A 15,072-nucleotide genomic window follows, 5' to 3' on the forward strand; every position below is an offset into this window, starting at 1 on the left:
AAGTCCCACACACTGCTAGAAGGCCAAATATTTTTTCAGAGCTAGATGCAGAAAAAAATTATATTCAGTTTGCAACCTGATGGAGGTCAGTATAGATGGACTAATAGAACAAGTCCCCAACACATCTAGAAGCCCAAATATTTTTTCAGAGGTAGATGCAGATAAAAATTATTTTTAATTTGCAACCTGATGGAGGTCAGTATAGATGGACTAATAGAGAAAGTCCCACACACTGCTAGAAGGCCAAATATTTTTTCAGAGCTAGATGCAGACAAAAAATTATTTTGAATTTGCAGCGTGATGGAGGTCAGTATAGATGGACTAATAGAACAAGTCCCACACACTGCTAGAAGGCCAAATATTTTTTCAGAGCTAGATGCAGAAAAAAATTATATTCAGTTTGCAACCTGATGGAGGTCAGTATAGATGGACTAATAGAACAAGTCCCACACACTGCTAGAAGCCCAAATATTTTTTCAGAGCTAGATGCAGAAAAAAATTATATTCAATTTGCAACCTGATGGAGGTCAGTATAGATGGACTAATAGAATGACGCTATGCCCAAAAGATTTTACTTCACTAGGTGCAGTAAAAAAATTGGTATTCTATACACAGGTGGTATATCTTGCAACACAGATAGGCTACTCCACTGACTAACACACTCTGCAATAGGCCAAAAAGGATTAGCTTTGCTAGATTCAGCCAAATGCTGTGAAAAAAACTTGCACAGCACTGGCACAGACCTGCCTGGCAAAAACTGATAGGAACTGATGTAACCTAGTCCTGAAAAGGACTGCAATTACAATTAGTCTTTACTCCCACAATCTATCTATTTAAGAGCACAGACCTGCCTGATAAAAGTCGTAGGAAATGCTGTAACCTAGTCCTTAAAAGGACTGCAATCACAACTATTCCCTACTCCCAAGCTAGCTGTGGATTTGTGCGAAAATTGGCTTGAAATTAACAAGGCATAGCGCACACAGCAACAGCGGTGCCGTCTAACACGCAGCTGCAGCAGTGAGAAAATGGTGGCGACGGGGAAAATGGCTTGGTCTTATAGGGCAAGGACATGTGACATACACTGCCAATGACACATGCCCTTGCTTGTGTGAAAAAAAGCACTTCGCTCCGTGTGTGCGCTGCTGATAGGCTGACAGATTGCACCTCCCCACTGTAAATGCGGGAAAGAGAAAAAAAAATGGAGATCTTCATTATTCCTGCAGAGATCCTTCTCCTGCCCCTCCCCCCACCCCGCTGTACACTCAAACTGTGTATTAACATTAATTTTCATCATTACTGAGAAAAAATACAGTTATGATTTTGGTGCACGAACAGTTATCGAACATAACCTCGAACAGCCGAATTTTTCTCAAATCGTTCGTGTTCGCCGAACGGCTCGAACACCGCCCAAAACAGCTCGAATTTGAGATTGGCGAACAGTTCGAGTCGAACAACGGTCATCTCTACTCATAAAGGCTATGCACTAAGTGCAAATCCTGCCAAAAAATGCAAGTAGGGTCATCCATACACCATGGAAGGCACCAACTGTAGTGCCTCATTCAAATATTGTGAACAAAGTGTAGTTGTGGTACACCTACAATAGTGTTCAAACTAATAGCAGTGGGTTAAAAAACATTTTTTTACCTTTATACTAGTTTTTATTTCCATGCATTGGGAACATTGCACACTGTTTTCTAATTCTAAACATGAAGAGAAATGTATATAATTTTTAACTATTTTACAGAAAATAACAAAAAATGAACAATGGGCTGTTCTTAAAAAATAGCAGTGTCTGCATTTGTCTTTACAAACTCAAAATATGTACTCTTTTTTAGGATTTAGCATTCCTGTGAATCATTAACCTAATACTTAGTTGTATACTCAGTTTTTTAGAACTGCTTCACATGTATGTTGCATAGAGTCAACCAACTTTTGGCACCTGTCAACTGTTATTTCAGCCCAGGATGCTTTGACTACATCCCACAATTTTTTGGCATCTGTTGGCTTTGCCTCAGAAACAGTATTTTTAATGTCACCCCACAAGTGTTCTATCAGATTAAGATCCGGGGATTGGGCTGGTCACTCCATAACCTCTATTTTGTTGGACTGGAACCAATAATTTGATCATTTACTGGTGTGTTTAGGGCCGTTGTCTTGATGAAACACCCATTTCAAGGGCATATCCTCTTCAGCGTAAAGCAACATGACCTCTTCAAGTATTTAAATATATGCAAACTGGTCCATAATCTTTGGTATGTGGTAAATAGGTCCGGCACCATAGTAAGAGAAACGTGCCCATATCATGATGCTTGCTCCACCATGCTTCACTGTCTTCAGAGTGTACTGTGGCTTGAATGCAGAGTTTAGGGGTCATCTGACAAACTGTCTGTGGCCATTGGACCCAAAAAGAACAATTTTACTTTCATCAGTCCACAAAATGTTTCTCCACTTCTCTTTAGGCCAGTTGATGTGTTCTTTGACAAATAGTATCTGCTTCAGTACATGTCTTTTTTTAACAGTGGGACTTTGCCGGGACTTCTTGCTAAGAGATTAGCTTCACACAGGCATCTTCTGTCACAGTACTCACAGGTAACTTGAGACTGTCTTTGATCATCCTGGAGCTGATCATTGGCTGAACCTTTTCCATTCTGGATATTCTTCGATCCATTCGAAAGGTAGTCTTCTGTTTTTTTCCACGTCTCTCTGGTTTCACTTTCCATGTTAAAGCATTGGAGATCATTATAGCTGAACAGCCTATCATAGTCTGCACTTCTACATAAGTTTTACCCTCTCCAAACAACTTTTTAATCAAAGTACGCTGTTCTTCTGAACAATGTCTCGAATGACCCATATTTCTCAGGCTTTCAAGGAGAAATGCATGTACAACATGTGCTGGCTTCATCCTTAAATAAGGGCCACCTGATTCACACCTGTGTCTTCACAGAATGATTGACCTCACTATTGAACTCCACACTGCTATTATTTTGAACACACCCCCTAACAATTAATTATTCAAATACACAGACTCAAAAACATGCAGATCATGAATGCGGAGTCTGTTGGTTTTCTTAGAATCTACTGCACCAACTGGTAAATTGTTTGACATGTGGTAATATAATCTAAACCAAAAACAGTGATCAATCTGGTTAGTCATATTGGACTGCTATTATTTTGAATACTACTGTACATACAGTGCTGGCCAAAAGTATTGGCACCCCTGCAATTCTGTCAGATAATACTCCGTTTCTTCCTGAAAACGATTGCAATCACAAATTCTTTGGTATTATTATCTTCATTTAATTTGCTTGCAAGGAAAAAACACAAAAGAGAATGAAGCACAAAACTCCAAAAAGGGCCGGACAAAAGTATTGGCACCCTCAGCCTAATACTTGGTTGCACAACCTTTAGCCAAAATAACTGCGAACAACCGCTTCCGGTAACCATCAATGAGTTTCTTACAATGCTCTGCTGGAATTGTAGACCATTCTTCTTTGGCAAACTGCACAAGTCCCTGATATTTGAAGGGTGCCTTCTCCAAACTGCCATTTTGAGATCTCTCCACAGGTGTTCTATGGAATTTACGTCTGGAATCATTGCTAGCCACCTTAGAAGTCTCCAGTACTTTCTCTAAAACCATTTTATAGTGCTTTTGGAAGTGTGTTTTGGGTCATTGTCCTGCTGGAAGACCCATGGCCTCTGAGGGAGACCCAGCTTTCTCACACTGGGCCCTACATTATGCTGCAAAATTTGTTGGTAGTCTTCAGACTTCATAATGCCATGCACAAGATCAAGCAGTCCAGTGGCAGAGGCAGCAAAGCAACCCCAAAACATCAGGGAACCTCCGCCATGTTTGACTGTAGGGACCGTGTTCTTTTCTTTGAATGCCTCTTTTTTTTTCCTGTACACTCTATGTAGATGCTTTTTCCCAAAATCTCTACTTTTGTCTCATCTGACCAGAGAACATTCTTCCAAAACGTTTTAGGTTTTCTCAGGTAAGTTTTGGCAAACTGCAGCCTGGCTTTTATATGTCTCGGGGTAAGAAGTGGGGTCTTCCTGGGTATCCTACCATACAGTCCCTTTTCATTCAGACGTCGACGGATAGTACGGGTTGACACTGTTGTACCCTCGGACTGTAGGGCAGCTTGAACTTGTTTGGATGTTAGTCGAGGTTGTTTATCCACCATCCGCACAATCTTGCGTTGAAATCTCTCGTCAATTTTTCTTTTCTGTCCACATCTAGGGAGGTTAGCCACAGTGCCATGGGCTTTAAACTTCTTGATGACACTGCTCACTGAAGACACAGGAACATTCAGGCCTTTGGAGATGGACTTGTAGCCTTGAGATTGCTCATGCTTCCTCACAATTTGGTTTCTCAAGTCCTCAGACAGTTCTTTGGTCTTCTTTCTTTTCTCCATGCTCAATGTGGTACACACAAGGACACAGGACAGAGGTTGAGTCAACTTTAATCCATGTTAACTGGCTGCAAGTGTGATTTAGTTATTGCCAACACCTGTTAGGTGCCACAGGTAAGTTACAGGTGCTGTTAATTACACAAATTAGAGAAGCATCACATGATTTTTCAAAGGGTGCCAATACTTTTGTCCACCCCCTTTTTTAGGTTTGGCGTGGAATTATATCCAATTTGGCTTTAGGACAATTCTTTTTGTGTTTTTTTCATTGAAGACAAATTAAATGAAGAGAATAATACCAAAGAATTTGTGATTGCAATCATTTTCAGGAAGAAACTGAGTATTATCTGACAGAATTGCAGGGGTGCCAATAATTTTGGCCAGCACTGAACTATGCACCTCCACTATGGCATCCATGCAGCAAAAAGGAGTCAAACAATTCTCCTGTGACTTTTCACACACAACACTAACAAGAATGGCAAATGCCTGAAGTGAATCGACCAACGTTTGTGGTATCAGACGCCTCTTACGCTTTTTCTCTTCCTCCTTAATACCAGGCACACGTGATCACCCAGCCGCTGTAGGAAGCCGGCGGCTTGCGGCTAACACGTGTGCCCGCTATTAAAGATAATTAATATTCACTGCTCCCCACGTCCATAGTCCTGCCCACCTTTTGGCGCCGACTTAAGTGCCGAGAGGTGGGCAAGATTATGGGTGTGGGTAGCAGTGCATATTCATTTTCTTTAATATCGGGCGTACGTGTTAGCCGCAGCGCCCGCTCCTGTCTCATGTGACCAGGTACATCTGGACTATAAGACGCACCTGTGGCGCCCCTGTGAGTTCAGTCGCCACAGAGGTACTGCATCTCACCCAGAGGTGGGGTCACTCTCAGGTAAGGATGGAGTACTACACCCACATCCAATACACTCCACTTCAGTAGGGAAGGGTGAGATTGCTGCTAAGGGAGAGCACAGTCCCTGGTCCCTAGCTGGAGTTTGGAACTAGGTAGAGGAGTTGGGTGGAGGAAGAAGTTCAGGGGAGCACAGACAGAAAGGGTAGAAGAAGAAGGGGAACCATCTAGAAGCAGTCAGTTGTGAGGAGACAGTACAGAGGAGATAGAGCTGAGAGCAGGAGCTCAGGAGGAGTAGAGATAGGAGCATGGCCCAGTGAGAGAGGCCCAGGAGAAGGAGAGAGAAAGAAGAGAGGAGCAGTGAGAAGGGCTTCAGGAGGAACAGAGGGGATCCCAGGGGCACGGCGAGTGCGGAAGCCACCCGTGCGCCCGAATTCACGCTGACGTGGAAGGATCAGGCCGCAGAAGGGGACCGGCCCCTAACTAGTGGAGAACAACCAGGCTCAGCTAGACAACCGGAGGCTGCTGCATTTTCAAGGTGCTGCAGCCAACAGCCACAATTACATCGCCGAAAAGGTGGACGCATAGGGTCCAGGGGACTGCACGTCGCCCGATTAGGCTCGAGGCCACTGGCTTGGGACACTGCTTGTGAGGCGCAGGGCAGGAGGGCGAGAGCCAGCGCAGGAAGACGACCGGGAAAGCCATATAGAACGGGGTCCCGTTTAAATATTCTTGAGATAATTGAGAGATTGCTGAACCCCTTCCCTGGAGGACACAGGACGACGTGGGAGGTTACACACTGGCCCTGGTAACCTGGAGAACTGCACAACCGTGAGTAAAACCTGAAGACTGCACCCCCCTGTGTCCTAGAATTATTGCTGCGCCATCACCAGTCCTGCACTACACAGCACCAGAAACATCTACCTCATACAATTTATCATTTCCTGCCCTGGAGCTAAGCTCTGCCTGTGGAGAGCTGAACCAACTCTGCTGCGTCACCATCAGCTCCAGAGGATCTGCACCGCAGTGGCGGCTCCATATAGCCGCATACCACAGGTGGGGTCACGAACATTATCTCTAAAAACTTTATTCCCCTTTTACTTTCCCTTTAACTGACCGCCCTGGGTCACGGACAAGGTCACTGCCACCGTGACATCCCCCAGCACCGACCGGCCCGTCTACCGAGTACCTCACGTCCCAGGGGGCGCGTCACCCCCCCCACACTTTCCCACAAAATTTGGGAAAAACGTGCGTCTTATAGTCCGGAAAATACGGTTTGTGATTTTAAAATCCCTAAATAAAAGGTATTTACTTGTAACTACCGCATCCTCACTACTTCCAGTGGCAACGCACCAACATAAACTTTCATTGTTTTTTCTCCCACGGTTCAATCCTGTTGTACCATGGACTCTGTTCGGTGCTGCGCCTTAGTCCTTCACTGTCCAGTGCCATATACCGTACCATTAGACTTATTAGCCACCTTAGTGCCACCACTCTATCAATTCTATTGCTCTTCATGACCATCAGCGCTCCTGACACAGTACTGGACTCAGCACCAGAATGCACTAGAGACCTGTTTGTTTGACTTAGGACCACTGACAACATTTTTGGGGGAACAATGATATTTGTGCTCATACCTTAAGAACAGACATTTTCAGATCCTTTATGTACAGGCTGTATCTCAGCGTGGCTTCTGTCCTAATCTCTGGTCATCAGCAGCTGTACACAGATCTTAGAAGATGGAGGGGTGTTCCCTCTCAGACTAGTTCGGGGCACCTAAAGGAGACATGGTGATGGGCGCCCGGTGGCTCCCAGGACTTTGTTCCCTTTCTTGGATGCTATATCACATGGTATGAAGCATTGCTCAAAATGAGGGATGATTGACCTGATACACCATCATTGGTCACTCCTGGGTTCTCCTCAGTTGTAGTCACCTATTGTCAGACCCGTCTAATGTGTATAAAATTCAATGCTGGAAAAACTTGTAAAAGCTCCTCAGAGATATTCCCCAGAAGCACTGTTACTGATTGATTTCTTATAAAGTGTGTATTTGTGTGGACGTGTTTACAGGCTGGGTACAAGTTAGGAGCCCGAGCCACTGCAGAAGTTAGTGTCTGAAGTTGTTTGTAGATTTGGGGTACCAGAGGTAATTGACAAAGACAGGTCTGCGTATTCACAGGGCAGGTAATGCAGACATGGTTATGGGAGAGTTGGATGTTTTCATGTCTTCAACCCACAGCAAACAATAAGGTTAAAAGTTATAATTTCATTCTGAAAAACAAATTTACTAAAGTCTGTGAACAAGCAGGGTTAAAAACAATGGACTCAAAAGTTTGGCACTGATGTCTAGGCGGTACACACTCCAGGAACTTGTCCCCGTCTAAGAAACTTTTTGGGGAGGTTTCTAAGACTGGATTGTATCCTCCTCATGACTCTCAACTGTCTTTGGCACATGGAACTGTGAAATGTTGTGCAGCTACACCGGACACTAACTGATTTGTATAAGCCGGTGTTTGCTTCACTTCCGGACTCAACTCTGCCTCCTTATGGTGATTGGGTGGTGGTTAAAAGACCACCTGGATCTCAGCAGCCTTGATGGGAAGGACCATATTAGGTACACAGGCTACTCAAGCCAAAAGGCAAGACCGCCTGGATCCAAGCCTCCCACTGCAAAAAGGTTCACCCCCTCTTTACCCAGAGGTGTCCTCAGACTGAGAATCTGCTGTAAGGAAAAGTTTACTTGATTCTGGATCTAATAGATGTGGTGGTAGTGGGGTGATAATAACATTACACTTCTGTGCCAGAGTGGGACCCTCACCCCAAGCTGGAGGTACGAAGTGCTTACCCGCTGAGCAATGTTTTAATTCCCTACCCCAGCAGGCTGCCTTCCAGAGTAAAAGACTAGGACTATTTACTTAGACATACAAAAATTACAGCCAGCATTCACACGCTGTCTGTGCCAAGGGAAAAGACAGAGACTTTCATACAAGAAAATGGCCTTATCTAAAATGGATCGGGGAATTCAACTACCTCTTATAAGAGCTGATAATTTAGCTGCTTTAACAAGACGCATGAGAGACTGGATCCATGGAACTAGTAGTTTTTCAAATACCATGTTGGAGAAGGACTTGGCCGCGCCTAGTGATCTCCGGGTGCTTTTACATCTATGGTTTGGAGAACTACATTCTCAAGTCATATAACATCCTTTTGTCAAACATTATAGGTGGATAGAAAGTTTTAAGAAAATTATACAAACAACCTTTTCACCTATCTAAATTAGTGCCCTTATGGGAAAATCCTAGATTTATTCAGGGTAAACAGAACAAGCTTTGTAAGCAATGGAACCAGAAAGGGATTTATTAAATGTTAATGAAGGAAGGCTGCTCACCTGGCAGGAATTCTCAGGGATGTATGATATGGGAGATCATCAATGTCTACAGTACCACCAAACAGTTACTTTCTACAGCTCTATGGTGAGAGATTTCGGGAAGGTGGAAAGGAGGGGTGATTTTGACATATTGATGTGGTCTAGCTCATGGGTAAATTCCCTATCCACAATATACCAAAGGATTAGGAGACAAATTCTGCACACAGCGGTACCTGATTTATTTATCCATTGGAGTATAGCGTTAAATGACACTTAGATAGATGGTAAACTTTTGACGGGCTTGGATAAAGTAAAAATAGCAATGAACAATGGAGAGAAATGCAGAACAAACTGATTCATAATGCCATTTATGCTTTCAATTTTTCCTACAAAGATGCTTCATCACATTATTTATGAAAATGCCCAAAATGTAACCTAAAACCAATTTGTTTGATAGCATCAGGCGATGCCCGTCCACCCAAATGGTGTGGGAAGAGACCCTTCTCTATTTAGATAATGTTTGGAGAATTAAAGTACCACAGTCTCCTCGGGCATGTTTATTTCATCATATTGTAACAGAACATCGGGAGGATGGGGACAGAGTTCTGTCTATACAGATAATACATGTAGTTCTTTTGGTGGTCAAAAAATGTATACTTAGATATTGGTTGAAGAAAGAGACACCTCAATTATCTGAAATAATCAAAACTCTGAAAACCTTATTAGTTTATGACAAACTTGAGTCAAAAAGACAAAAAGAAAAGTCGACGACAGCGTTTTTTCACAAACTGAGATCTTTTAATGAATATAGCAATACACAATCTGATATGTCACAGCTGATGAAAGTATTCTGACACACATCCTGGTATCATACGGAGGAACATAGGGGGACAACAGGATTACTTAAAGTCTAATGGATTCACTTATTTTTACATCTATTCATATAAGGATTTTGGAAAAGTGTTTTTTTGTTGTTTTGCATGCGGAGTTAAAAACTGAATCTGTTAAAATTGTGAAAAAAAAATGATTGGATGGATTTCACACTTATTTATAAAGATGTGGTCTGTGGTGGTAAATCTAATGGAGATTCTAGGATTATAACCTGATTTGTTTGTCTATTTTGTCTCATTAAATAAAGTTTGTTTAAAAAAAAGAAGATAAGAACACTAGATTCCATTATGACATCATAATTAACCATCACTACTTACAGAAGTGTTTACACCCATATAGTCACTTTGACATTCCGGTGTCATTGCTGTCAGTGAGAAGCTACATAGCTAATCATATACTGATTGCGCTTGGATTTAATTTGGATTTACTTGAAATGTCTGAAATTCCTTCAGACAGACTTCAGGTGTTAGCACTGCTCCAGGGGATTCTTACCACCTACGCCCCTGACATTGTGCTACCACTACCCGATGGCGTCCTCAGCTTCACTTACCGGCTGGTTATGAAGCTTGTGAGAGACTGCCTGACCAAATACCACAAAGGTCGTATTAGCTCAGAATATCTTGAGCATTTACAGCAAAACATCTGGACACTCGTACAGCAGGTAAATAGCAGGGAATCTGCACAAATCTTATAATAATAATAATAATAGAATATGGTAAGGGATTACAAGTTTAAGTTTAACCTGTTCCAAATACTAAGATAAGAATAGCCGGGGACCAAAAATAGGGCATACAGGCTACATGACAAGGGAAATTGAGGTATCTAAAGGGTTAATTGAAATAGGGACAGGACGGTTGTTACCGTGGGGTGAATGGGATTGGTTAACCTTGTAAAGACCAGGAAATTTGAAGGTTTTTTGCTGTCATTTTTTCATCACTTTCTTTTAAAAGCCATAACTTTCTTATTTTTCTGTTGGGGTTTGTGAGAAGAGTTGTAGCTTTGAGTGGCTCCATTCTTTTTTCCATAAAATATACAGTAGTTTTTTGGGGGTTTTGCTTTTACGGCGTTTGTTATGCAGTAAAAATGACCTGGAAAAATGATTTTCCACGTCAGTCCGATTAAGGCGATACTGAATATGCAAAGAAAATTCAGAATATTGCGAAAACATTTTTTTGCTTTGTGTCGCTAAATTCTGAGACCCGTAACATTTCTTATTTTTCTGTTGATGGGGCCCAGTGAAGACTTGTTTTTTACGCTGTAAGAAATGGAGGAGAGGAAGGAGGATTTAAAAGGCGGTACTTGATAAATAGAGGGTTTGGGGAGATGTGATTTTAATTGTCACAGGCCGATTTACATAAGTCGTAAGTTTCTGACACCATGCAGCCGCCACACTGAAATAAACTGTATCCCCCCTGGCAGCCTCGCTCTTTCAGTCATATCGGTGGCGCCGGCAGGCTTTCAGTCACCGTTCTCTGCATAGTGAGCGGCGGCTGTAACCGCACCCGGCACTGACTGAGAGCCGGTGCTAATATGGCCGCACAGTGTCAGAATGCTACTAACCTGCATATCAAATCAATATCTGCAGGTTAATAGCATTACTTTACATGACAGGTTCCCTTTAGAGGTTTACAAATGACCGAATCCCTCGTCAGCTGTCATGTAGTATTTGTAGTGCCGATATCAGGAGTAACATGGTGACATAAATGCCGTCCTCCATTCTGCACTTTCTCTCATGATTTTCCTTTCTTGTTTATTTCCATCTCTATAGGCTGAAGAAAAATCCCATAGTGGAGAATTGGCCTTTATTAAACAACTGGCCCAGAATGTCCTGCTTGTACTGGAGTATCCGGCCTACTCCCTGGAGCGCCTGGTAAGGAGCCATTGTCTTCTATATCTCATGTCCTTGTTGTCTGATCTTCTCCAGATTACCGTCATATAGCAGAAGCTCAGATTTATGGTGGTAGAGGCCTCCCTGTCCGCTCCAGGCAGACACAGGACATTTTATGGCCGCCTGTCTCTGCGGCTCTATCATCTGTGAGGCCAGTCTGAACTCAGCGGTGCGGAGTTAGTATTTCCGCTTCTGTCTCTCTCGATCATCACAATCTTCCTTCTTATAAATGCTGCAGTCCTGATAGAAGATATTAGAGATCAGTTGTAGATACAAGTCCCTTATACAACCCCTGGCAAAAATTATGGAATCACCGGGCTCGGAGGATGTTCATTCAGTTGTTTAATGTTGTTGAAAAAAAAGCAGATCACAGACATGGCACAAAACTAAAGTCATTTCAAATGGCAACTTTAGGGCTTTAAGAAACACTAAAAGAAATCAAGATTAAAAATGTGGTACTCAGTAAGGGTAATTTTTTTCATACCAAGCAGAGGGAAAAAAATATGGAATCACTCAATTCTGAGGAAAAAATTATGGAATCATGAAAAACAAACACACAAAAGAACACTCCAATACATCACTAGTATTTTGTTGCACCACCTCTGGCATTAATAACAGCTTGCAGTCTCTGAGGCATGGACTTAATGAGTGACAAACTGTACTCTTCATCAATCTGGCTCCAACTTTCTCTGATTGCTGTTGCCAGATCAGCTTTGCAGGTTGGAGCTTTGTCATGCATCAGTTTCTTCAACTTCCACCAAAGATTTTCAATTGGATTCAGATCCGAACTATTTGTAGGCCATGACATTGACCTTATGTGTCTTCTTTCAAGGAATGTTTTCACAGTTTTTGCTCTATGGCAGGATGCATTATCATCTTCAAAAATGATGTCATCATCCCCAAACATCGTTTCAATTGATGGGATAAGAAGACTGTCCAAAATATCAATGTAAACTTGGGCATTTATTGAAGATGTAATGACAGCCACCTCCCCAGTGCCTTTACCTGACATGCATCCCCATTGTACAGTCCGTCCAATACTGAAATTATCCAGGAAATCCAATGTATAGTCCTTCCTGTCTATTGTATGTGGTAATGTAGTATTTGTGAAATGTTATATTAATTGTATATATTATATCCATCAGGAAACATCCGAAGGCGACTCCAAAGAGGGGCAAAATGGAAATATTGCTGACCCTGATATCAGTCAGCCGGGGCCGAACCCTGATCTGATGGAAGGTAAGCCGGTCATCTAATATTCTACATACAAATATAAAGTTATAGAGAACGGCAAAGAACATGGAGATTTACTCTTCATCCAATGTATGAGGCCGCTGGCGGCTCATCAGCCCCCATAGACTATAATGGAGGGGGTCACAAATGTACAAAGAGGCTCATTGGTCCCCAATCATGTAATTGTTGAGGATTCGGTCAGATCCTGAGCAATGACACGTTCATAGTACAGTATATATATATATAGATATGCCATAAATATATACAGTGTGTGCAGAATATCCTTATATCTAGTATATTCCATGTACAGGGGTCTTATCATTTCCATTATTTTATGGATGTGTTATATAAGTGGTGATATAGACTAATACATGTCGTCTCTTCATTATTTTATCATTATTATAGGAATAACTGTGCAGGCAAATACTGATGGTGGAACATCTGAGCCACCAGAAATCATCCAGGAATCTGCCAGTGTAAGTATCATGGGACGTCTGTATATCATCAGATGATGGGTGGGAATTACACATCCCATATTATACCCCATATGACAATGGGATATCTCTGCTCTTATGTAGATCAGACCTATTATGTGTGATGGTGGTGTTATTATTCTGTCTCCTCCGTGTGATGTCCCTTATCCTCCCCTGCAGTACAATGATTTATGTGTATGGGGAATATCCCCTTATAATATAATAGTGTCTGTGGGGGGTCCGGCTTTTATCACGTCCTCTACTTCAGTTGCAGTGTAATCAGGGGGGATATAATATAGACGGGGAATGTTCCTGCATCTGGAGCTTTTATCCTCCTGCAGCGTCATTGTCTTAATGTTATTTCTTATTCCTTTTTAGGCCTTGATCGGATCAGTGAACCCGGGGAAAAATCCTTGTAAGGACGACTTTAATCCTATCAAACTGATCAGCTGTGGAGGATTTGGGTGAGCTTTACTTTGGTATAATATTTATTTCTCAGGGCTCCTTATGACGATGCCTATGTCTCTACGTCCTGCCCGTGCAATGCTACCATAGAGAAATTATGGTTCCACATCACTGTCCACATCTAATTGTCTCTCTTCAGGTCAGTTAAGATGTGACGTGGATGAGGACTTTCCATAGGTGATCATTTATGGAGTGTTATTTTATGGATTTCTAGTGATGGCCGCACATCTAGTATTAACCATTAGTACAGGAGATCACTTGATCAGGTCTATGGATGGACTTTTAGTAAGAATTCATAATAAATCATGGATTTTCTTCCTCCTCAGATCCGTCCACCTAGTTCGCCATACAGACACAAACAAGATATGTGCTATGAAGAAAATGGACAAGCAGAACCTGAAAAAGCCAAAGACCCTTAAATGGGCCTTTCAGGAGAGGGACATCTCTACATTCGCTGATTGTCCCTTTGTGGCCTCCATGTTCTGCTCCTTTCCTACTAAACTTCATCTGTGTATGGTCATGGAGTATGCACCAGGTAGGACACATCCATTGTATTTATATCCAGCCCACGTCTGCCTAATCCTAGCACCTTATATATAACCTGAACATGTCCACATGGACGGTTACATGTCCACACCGCATTTACTATAATGTTACTAAGATGCCTTGTGTGTCCTCACTGAGCATGGCGGCAATATCTGCTATGGAGGAAAGGAAGATTTCTCTGTATTTGAACAGTTTTTATAGATGAGAACTTTCACAGAGAAATAAATGAGAGGCTTGTAGATGAGGCCTGGCTCTGCCTCTATGTACAGGGTTCCTCTGCAGTATACGCTCTACATTACACAGTGTATCTCTATATATACCATCCTGTCCCAATATCTCCGCTTGTTTCACATTCACACTCATCATGTGTAATTTACTCTGTAACAGACCCTCACCTGTCATATTTGCTTTTTCCTGTAGGAGGAGACTGTGGCAATCTTCTACAGCACAGGGGTCCTTTACCTATCACCTTGGCCCGTCTGTACATTGCAGAAACAGTCCTTGCTGTGGAATATCTGCACAGCTATGGTGTGGTGCACAGAGACCTGAAGCCTGTAAAGTAAGTGACCCTTGAGCTATAATAAAGGGGATGAAAGTTAGTTTGTTATACAGTCTATGGGTTATTACTTGGGGCTGACAACATCTTTTCTTTTACAGCCTCCTGATAACATCAACAGGACATATTAAAGTGACCGATTTTGGAGTTTCAAAACTTGGCCTCATGAGACCAACATCAAACATCTATAAGGCTCCAACTAAGGACATCACCAAAGAGTTCCGTGATAAAGAGGTTGGCTTTACTTACAGGATCTTCTACTTTCCATATCTCATCTCTTTCTCCTTCTCTGATCATTTCTCATCACATTTCCACTGATGTTATTTGTCGTATGTATTGATCATCATCTCATTCTTCTGTTGTTTTCCAGACTGCTGGCACGTCTAGTTACATG

Source organism: Phyllobates terribilis, unplaced genomic scaffold (genome assembly GCF_046119375.1).
Source record: "Phyllobates terribilis strain yellow unplaced genomic scaffold, ASM4611937v1 Scaffold_8__6_contigs__length_399053987, whole genome shotgun sequence".
Classification (NCBI taxonomy): domain Eukaryota; kingdom Metazoa; phylum Chordata; class Amphibia; order Anura; family Dendrobatidae; genus Phyllobates; species Phyllobates terribilis.